The sequence below is a fragment of the Oxyura jamaicensis genome, chromosome 10 (genome assembly GCF_011077185.1).
Source record: "Oxyura jamaicensis isolate SHBP4307 breed ruddy duck chromosome 10, BPBGC_Ojam_1.0, whole genome shotgun sequence".
In the NCBI taxonomy this organism is placed as follows: domain Eukaryota; kingdom Metazoa; phylum Chordata; class Aves; order Anseriformes; family Anatidae; genus Oxyura; species Oxyura jamaicensis.
Window position 1 is genome coordinate 13968924 of NC_048902.1, and position 8885 is coordinate 13977808.

Genomic DNA, 8885 nt, shown 5'->3' on the forward strand with positions numbered 1-8885 from the left:
TTCTCTAAGTCAGCGCAGATGCTGACCTGCTGCTTCAATATTTGCTGACTGCTGCACCTGGGAACTTTGCAAACAGAGGCTTGGACACTTTCAGCATACCTAAACTGCCCCAGGGCATGCTTCTGCTGAGAGCTGGGCAGAGTCCGGGCAAAGAATGTCTGCACCCTCTGCTTTGAATCCATCCCTGCCCCATCTGAGGGTGACACTGCTGATAAAAAGGAGCACCAAGGCTGTGAGCACTGAACCTGCCTCCTGTTGGTAACATGGACCTGGTGCAACCCGCTGTGAGGTTGCACCAGGCAGCACCCTGTTTCCTTCCGAACAAGCAGACCTGCTAAAGGCTCGTCCTCTGCAGCCAGGCTCACCTGCCAGTGACCTTCCAGCCTTCAACCCCGAGGACATGCTGGGCAGAGGGGACATCTCTGACCCTGTGTAGGGTCTGTGCAGGAACCTTGTGGCTGCTAGCACACCAGCTTTGCAGAAGGGAAGGTGCAGGAGGGTCTCGTGGTCCCTTGCTCCCTAACATTGCCACCTGGACTCCCAGTGACAGCCTTTTCCCTTTGTACCCACTGCCCCAGTTGCCTGTCCATCCCATTCCATAACCCCATCCCCATCCCCACCCCATCCCCTTCCAGCCCCCTGGGGCCCCAGAATCCAAGCTGACCATCTGGGCAGGGCCCAGGCGAAGGCAGGAGGAGGAGGAGGAGGAGGAGGAGGAGGAGGGGGCGAGGAGCGGCAGGCAGCTCTGTCTGCTCTGCTCGCATTACCAGACGGCTCTGGCTTTCTCCCCCTCTCTCTAGGCCATTACCGCGGGCTCGCGGGGCTGCGGTTGGCAGCGCGGGGCGCCGGAGCCCGCTGGGACGCTGGCCCTGCAGCCTTCCTCCGCTCTTAAGTGGGCTTGTAAAGAAAACCACCCCCCTGTGCCTGGAAAACAGAGCCGTGTTAACCCCGGCTTGTTTACACGCAGCGCCCGGCCTCCCTCCTGCAGCCTCCCAGCCTCCCCTCGGCAGGGTGACAAGGACGAGGGCAAACGGCCTCGCTCCTGGATGTCCCGGGAGTGCATCGGCCTGAGGGGACAGCGGGGCGTGGGGCAGGTCCTGGGGGGGTGCTGTACCTCGTAACCTGCGTGCTGGTACCCGTCCTGCAGCCAAAGCCTGAGGCCAATGCGGCTGTGGGCTCTGGCTGTGTCACCCCAGGGAGCAAGGGCGGCCCTGGCTGTGGTCCTGCAGCCCCCAGGAGCAGCCTCCAAGGTCTCCACGAGAGCACTCGTGCACAGATAAATGGCACACAGGCACCTGAGGCCATGGCAGGTGAGAGGACGCCTCAGTGCAAGGTGGTTTTCCTTGGCTGGGTTGAGAATTTGTGTGGATCTGGATTTCTGGGGCTGCCTCCTGCACCCCTCAGCATCCCGCATCCCTCGGCACCCTGTGTCCCCCAGGTCCCCAAGGCACTGCCCTGTGCGTGGATTGGGACCGGAGGGAGGCTGGTGGGGCAGGGAAAGCTCCCTGAGGTGCCTGCCCAGGGCAGTTCCTTTCCTTGAGGGTCTGACACCCCCGGGTGATGGATCAGCCCACAAAAGGGGCACTGGACAGAGCTGGGCCACCCCGCTATCTCCTCCTTACCCTCAGCCATTCTCCCTGACCTCCCACTCCCCCTTTCTCACCTGATTCCAACAAGACCACCCAGCAGTGTGCTCTTCCCAGTGTTCCCACTGCTCCCAGCTCCCTCACGTTCACCCTGCTCACGACGAACACCCCGTGAACCGCGTCCCCCTTCCAAGCACCGCCTGGACGTCCCCAGCCCCGGCTGTGCCCTGCTGCTGGCACGCAGCCCCCGGGCGGTCCCCCCCCGAGCCCCCACGCAGGTTCCCCAGCCTGTCTCACGCTCCGGCACCAGCTCTCCCCCCCTTCCTCCGCCTGCGCCCGCTCCTCACCCTCGCACACCCCCGCGGGATGATGCACGCCGCGGAGGAGCGTGCGCGAGCGGCATTAGTCACTGCTCCCGTGGGAGGAAGGCTGCGAGCAGAGGAGGAGGAGGAGGAGCACAGCCACAACGCGGAGCGAGGCCATGGCCACCGGTGGTCCCTCTCCTGGGGGGGCTCCTGAGCAGCCTTGTTGGGGAGGAGCAGCCAGGTGCGGGGGGAGGAAGCAGGACCGGAGGGCAGAAAGGCAGTCACAGGGTGGGTGAGAGCTGTTTCGGGGGGGCTCAGAGCAAAGGGATATCCCCCTTCGAGCAGTTTCCAAGAGGTGGCAAGGAGAAGACACCCTGGCCAGCTGCCCTGCACCCTGCGGAGCCCCACGGGATTGCTCCCCAGAGAACTCTCTGCCCAGCCCGGGGCCGCTGTGCGTTCCTTGGCCGAGAGGCATGGAGCTCAGCTCTGGGACAAGCTCTGTTCTCCAGCCACCTTCCTATCTGCAGCTTCCAGTCCCGTGGAGAGTGTGGGCAGCAGAGAGAGGAGAAAGCACCTCAGCAGCCTGCTTGTGCTCTCTCCTTCCTTACAGCCAGCCCAGCCCTGAAGAGCAGAGCAGGGGGCAGGTGGAAGCACAAAACTCTGCCTCTCCCCCCCTCTCTGCCACCTGTACATGTCCCTGCCACCCCTCTCCAGACCCAGGGGTTTTGCTGTGCACCGACAGCCCCCAGGTGCACCTGGAGCCAGCAGCATGCAAGGCAGGAGCACACCGTGCACAGGGCCAGTGCCGGGCCCCGTGAGCATCCCTCTGCCCCAAGCTGCTGCTTCTCAGCTGTCCTCGTGCCACACACCCGGGTCTGCTCCTTGTGTCCCCATCTGTGTGTCACACACGTCCCTGTGGCTGCACCTGAGCCTGTCTCAGCCTTGCCCAGCACACACAAGGCACACCACTCCATACCTGTATGTTGTGCCTTTTTACCGTATCCCAGCCCTCTCCTGTGCTTCCAGCTCTCATCCCATACACTGTCAGGCTGCTGTGACACTGCTTTCCCCATGGACCACGAAGGGATTAAAAAGATCATCCAGACGGGGGGAAAAACGACACTTTGGAGCATTAACTGGTGCGCCCAGCTCCAGCCCTGCCCTTCTCCCGACGGGGGCTGGGTTGCCAGCCTTGGGCTGGTGTCCTCAATCCCATCCGTGCTCCCCGCTCCTTGGGCTTGCCAGCAGAAGACGAGCACAAGGCTTTCAGCAGGGGCTGCCGGTTTATCTGTGGGCACCGGCACACCGATGCGCTGACGGACAACTAATGAATCACAGCATCCCTTATGCACCAACTTCTTTGAAATGCAAAGCACTCCCTTGGTATTTCGGCCCAAAGTGAAGCCGGGTAGGTAGAGAAGAGACGGGTGGGAAGCTGCGCAAGGTAACGTTTCCACCTCGTGTCTGGCACGGTGATTGCATCAGCATTAATTACAGCGAACCTGCTGCCCTTTAAAGCAGCTCGGCACACAGCGTGTCCTCAGCCTTCCTGCCTCGGGCTGGCTCTGGCTCTGAAACAGTCTCTTGCATGCATTCAAACCAGTTTGTAATTAACAATCACATTGTTTTCCTTTGAATGTCAACAGAGAGAGAGGAAACAGAGATGGAGAGCTGGGATGCCGATACGGCTGGGGATTATTTTGCTTTCGCGAAATGATTTTTCCCATTTTGCAGCAAATTTGGTGCTGATGAAAGGCTGGGGGTAGCGGGCTGGCAGCCCGGGAGGCTTCACTCACCCCGTGTGGCACGAAGCCTGGGGAGCAGGCAGACATCAGGAAAAGTGCTCTCCCGTACCTGTGGGGAGGCAGGAAATTTGGTCTCGGCTGCCCCGCTCCCTTCGCCCCATGTTCTTGGTGCTCACACAGAAGATATCCCTGGCACCGTTGTTGTGTTCACAGAACAGGACCTGATGGAAAATCCTGCGGAAAGGGACGAGGAAAAGCAGGATTTTCTGGGCTCTGCCACAGGCTCCTGAGCTACCCAGTGTGTTGGAGCAGAGGGGGCTTCATCTGAAGGCTTGGCTCTGCAGACAAGAAGCAGATTACAAACTTCTTCAGTCCTGGTGCAGAGCTCGGATGGGAGGATTGCTCCCTCCATCTGTTTTCTCATTGACAATCTGCCTTCGAAAGCCATCGCTTGCATAAATCTGGAGAAAGCGTAAATGCAGGAGCACCTGAATATTGTTTAACAGATGGGGACACACATTTTTCAGGCGGAGATTTCCCTTCCATCGCCTCACTTATTTTAGTGGTGTTTTTTAGGACCATCCCGTGGCTGCCTGGCAATGAGCTGGCATCCCAGCCTCCGGTCTGCGGCCACGCGAGTTAATTTTCAGCAGCAAACTTCACTGTGTGAGCACTCTTGTGACATTTCTGAAACTCGCTTTCATCTCCTTCGGTGCCTTCCCTTCCAACTAAATTCACATTTCTCATCAAAGCGTTTCTGGAGGATCGTTGGCTGGGAGAAAAGCCATGCCCCTCTCTTGAAATTCATTCCGAAACCCTCAAACAAACACCATTAAATACAAAGCCAAGTTTTGCGCCCTGTCAATGCCTCTGCCCACGTGCACTTCTCTTCCCTCCCTCGGCAGGCGGCCCGGGAGCTGCCCTCCTGGTGCCAGCACTCTCTTCTTGCACCTTCCATCCCCGACGATCCAGCACCTTTCCTGCAGCGCCGTTCAGCTTCATCGACCCAAGGGCCACTGCAAACCTCCAAACAGAAACACAGCCGCGGACTGCTGAATGGCAGGAAGGAAATTGCTTTGTGTGCAACCTTTTCACAGCTCCGTGCGAGCAGGCTGGGACCCCCAGGACTCGAGGACTGCGGAGAGCTGCGCACGGAGCTGGCTTCCCCTCACATCCCTGGTGGGAGCAGGTCAGCATTTTCAGGCAGCAGCATTTCACGTGGATACGGGAGGGAACAAGAAGCTGCTGGAATTGCAGCAGGTGTTTGGGTACTCTTGATGGACGGGGTGCTGTTCCCTCCTGGTGAGCCTGAGGATGCCAGCCTGGCTCCCTCACCTCCCGTCAAGCACAGGGACACAGTGATGCCATGGCACTGACCCCTGATGCTCAGAGCTCAGGAGCCTCATCTCCAAATTCAAACAACAACATTAAATCCTGTTTTCTTTTCCCTTGCCTTATGGCTCTGGAACTAGTAGGTTGTACTCAAATACCACTCACAGCTTTTATTTCTCCCCCCCTCCAGCCACAAGAGCTAGAACTTTTCCTTTTTTTTACATTTTTTTTCTCAGTGTAAACTGGAAGCTGAGTCTTGCTGAATCACCTGTATCGGGGAACTGCAGATTTAAGGAAAACACCGAGTATTGGGAATTTGCAGTGTACACGTGAGACTTGGCAGCGCCGCCGGGAAATGAAACCAAAAGGTGATGAAAAGTGGCCGTGCTGGGGAGGACAGCACGAGGGTTGTGTTTGAGGGGCAGAGACAGCCCTGGTCCAAGGGCAGGACCGCACGGCTGTGACTGAAAGCTGTGTCTTGTGACGGATGAACGCTGCGGGGTGCCACATCAGGTGGAGAGGGCAGGCAGAAGGTCAGCCCAGCCTGGCTGCTCCCCTCCACTGCGCCTGCACCTAACGGGGGATCAGAGGTGAAGGGTGGTCTCTTCTGGGTGAGGTGGGCAGTGTGGGGCGATGCTGGACCAGCAGCAGGGGGTGTGGGGTGGAAGCTGGAAAAGGGGAGGGACAGAAGGGATAAGGCTGAGAAGTGGGAGAAACCCAGCAGATGTCCACAGAGCCACCTGCATGGCTCCTTCAGGCAAGCCCAGCTGGACCTGAGCAGCTCTTTACCAGCATGTGGGCCCCCACAAAATCCAGCTACCAGGAAAGTCACAGCTGGAGAAGAGAGGGGAAGCATAAGAGAAAATATGCGTGCAGAGGATGGACCCCAAATTTCTCAGTTTTCCTCTCTCTTTCCCTTTCCTCTCTGTTCTTCAGTTGTCGCACTCTTCCTGGGAGAAAGTGGCTGTTGGAAAACAGAGAGAGAAGACGACAAACACTGCTGTGGAATTATTTAACGAGCCAGAATGAATTGCATTTGAAATCATTTAAATGGGATCTGGGAGTATTTAACTGCAGCACAGGAACTTAACAAGAGTGGGAAAGGATTTTGCACTAATTGCTGGCAATGATATACCTACGGAGAGAGAACATGCAGCAATTAGTAAGCAAGGCTGTAATTTCAGCCTAAGGTCTCTGCCTGCCCCGGAATGTGGTGTGGATTATCTGCTGGATGGAAGACAGGGGCCCTGGTCCTCAGGTGCCTGCAGAAGGTAGCAGCAGAGGTTCTTGCTAGTAAGTCATTAATTGAGTTTTTCACACAGGAGATGGGTCTGGTCAGCCCGGCATGGCTCAGGCTGGTAAAAGCAAACAGATCTTAAAGCCTCACCCCAACCCATGCTGTGCACCTGCAGGGCCTGATCCTGCCTCTGCTCCAAGCCTGGACCGTGGGACTACAAGCAGTGGAAAGGGGCTGAGGACCAACGGGATGGGCTCCTGCTGAGCTCCAGGGCATCCCTGGGGCTCCTGGTTTGGGAAGTGGCAGGATGAGCCCAGGGAGGTGGTGCAGGACCCTGGGATGATGGTCTGCAGGAGGGCAGAGGTGGGGGCACGGAGCCCCCAAACTGAGCAAGGGGTCCTGCAACGATGGGAGGAGGAGGGATGGGATGCTACAAAGGACTCTTTTGCTCACAGCCGTCCCCGGAGGCTGTCCTCGCCACAGGGGGAGGCAGAAAGCCACAGGTCTTGGCTGAGCCTCTGCCCCCGTCAGCTGCACGCAGCCTCCGCCAGCCTCCGCTCATTGTTCCCGATCCCCGTTCTCTCCCCGCGATGCCTCCGTCTTTGGTTTTTGTCTTTCAATCAGTTTTCATCTCAGTAATTCCTGTTCAATGGTTAGTCCCTGATCTTTCTAATTGAGATCAGAGCTTCGTATAATAGGGAGGGGGGAGGGAGACTATTTTTAATTTGCTACGTTCCCATTAATAACAAGTTCTAATTAAAAAACCTCCATCTTCCATCCTCCCAAGTTCAGAGGAAAACTCTGTGACTTCTGTTGGAATCTTCTCCTGATAAATTGGTACCACAGCCTCCTAGAACAGCTGGTCCTCTTTAGCAGGCATAGTAATTAATGGGAATAATAAATGCATTCAAAGCAGGTCCGTAACCCTCCTTTGTGCACTCAGACTTCTCTTTGCATTGCAAGAGACGCACATCAACATTTCCACTTAACAAACTGAGGCGCTGCCTGGTTCTGACAAACCCAGTTTCACTTGCACCTTGGGGCACGAAGGGTGCAGGGGACAGGGAGGTTCCCTGCTGCAGGGGGGTACATGGGCCCCCAGGGTGGTGGGCAGCTCCCTGCAGCTCTCTGCCACCCAGGAGCAGGGTGCTCTCGCTCAGGTGCATGGCTGGCACAATGCAAACCCTTGCCTCTCAAAACTCATGTGGATATTTTGGGATGTTCGCATGTTTTTACACCTGCCCAGTTCTCCTAATCACTGGCTTTTTCACCGCAGCACCTCCATGGGGATGCCCAACGAGGCTTTGCAAGAACTGAGCAGAGTTTTCATGTGCCGACCCTTCCAGGCTGGCCAAGGCCAGCCCTGGCTGTGTTCCTGCATGACACTGCCCTGCTACCATGGCAGGGGATGTAAAGTGAAAAGGAACCTCAGGGAGGGAATTTGCTTTTTCGCTTGTGCAAGAAGAAAGGAGACCAGGATTTTCCTTTCTCCCCAGCTCCTCCTTTTCTGTGTCCATCTCACTGCCTGGGATGCATTAGGGCGGACAGGCACTGCTGCCTTGCAATATCCATGCAGTGAGACTGAGAGGAAGGTGGAGCGGACACATAGCATAGGCTATAGCCACACTGAGAGCTGAGGAGGAGACCCAGGTGTCCTTCCTCCCTTTCCTGGGCACACAAGACCAGCACATGGGGCCAGCCCTGCTCCAAGGAGGGGCTGCATCCAGCCTGGGTCTGCAGAAAAAGCAGAAGATCCAGCAAGCCACACACCCTCTCCTCCCTTTGTGCAGGTCTCCATTTATACCAGCTGCAGGCCTGGGCTTCTTGGGCACGCAGATCAGCTGTGCTGGCGATGGATGGCCTCCCCGTATCCCCCTCACTTGCTTTTGTTCGCTGCTCCTGAGTTAATGGCTTCGTCTCAGGAGTGGCCAAAGCGGGAGCCATCAGCGCAGCTCTCCCCGAGATGAGCAATCTGTCCCGAGCAGTGATTTCAATTAAAGGGTCATTAGTGTGAAATCTTATCCAGCCCGGCTCCCATTTGCCATCAGGAGGTCCTTCTCCTCCCCGTCCCAAGCCCTGTGCTGTGGTTAGAGCGCACTGCTCCTGCTGGAGCCCTCCCGTTTTGCTAAAACACAGCAGCTGCTGCTAATAAACAAACATATTGATCATGGAGATAGGGGCTGTCAGGGACTTAATTCATGAATGAAATGTGCTTAAGAGTGCCCGGTAGGCAAGGGCTCTGCCTGGAGAGCTCAACCAAGATGGTGCTCGGAGGTAGGAGCAGAGGAGCCTGGTTAGTGCTGGGGTGTTGCAGTCTGGGGCTGGTGTAAGGGGCTGAATTTATCTGTGGGACAGAGAGGAGCAGAGCAAACGTCCCCTTTGTCATTCCATGCCATCACTGGCAGGGAGGGATGTGTTTCTGAGGGCTGTTATTCCCTCCTGCTGCAGCATTCAGTATGAAGCTCCTGGTGCCTGAGGGGGGCTTCTGACCCGCTTGTGGCAGCATCAGGGCAACCCAGCCATTGGTAGCTAGTTTAAGGAAAAACTACAAAATACTGCCCAAAAGCTACTCCTGTGAGTCCCGCTCGTGACAAGTGGTTCTTTCTGATTCGGGATCAGACTTTCCCTCCACCAGCAGACGCTCTCCCTGCGTGTGGAATGGGCACTGTGTGTACCGCTG

At 57.0% G+C, this 8885-nt stretch overlaps 1 long non-coding RNA gene across 1 annotated transcript; it reads left to right on the forward strand.

The window, feature by feature from the left end:
* Positions 1–2667: 2667 nt before the first annotated feature.
* LOC118172423 lies at positions 2668–3813 on the forward strand. Its single transcript, XR_004753690.1, has 2 exons — positions 2668–3299; positions 3538–3813. It is a non-coding gene; the product is annotated as an uncharacterized LOC118172423 (long non-coding RNA).
* Positions 3814–8885: the final 5072 nt, after the last annotated feature.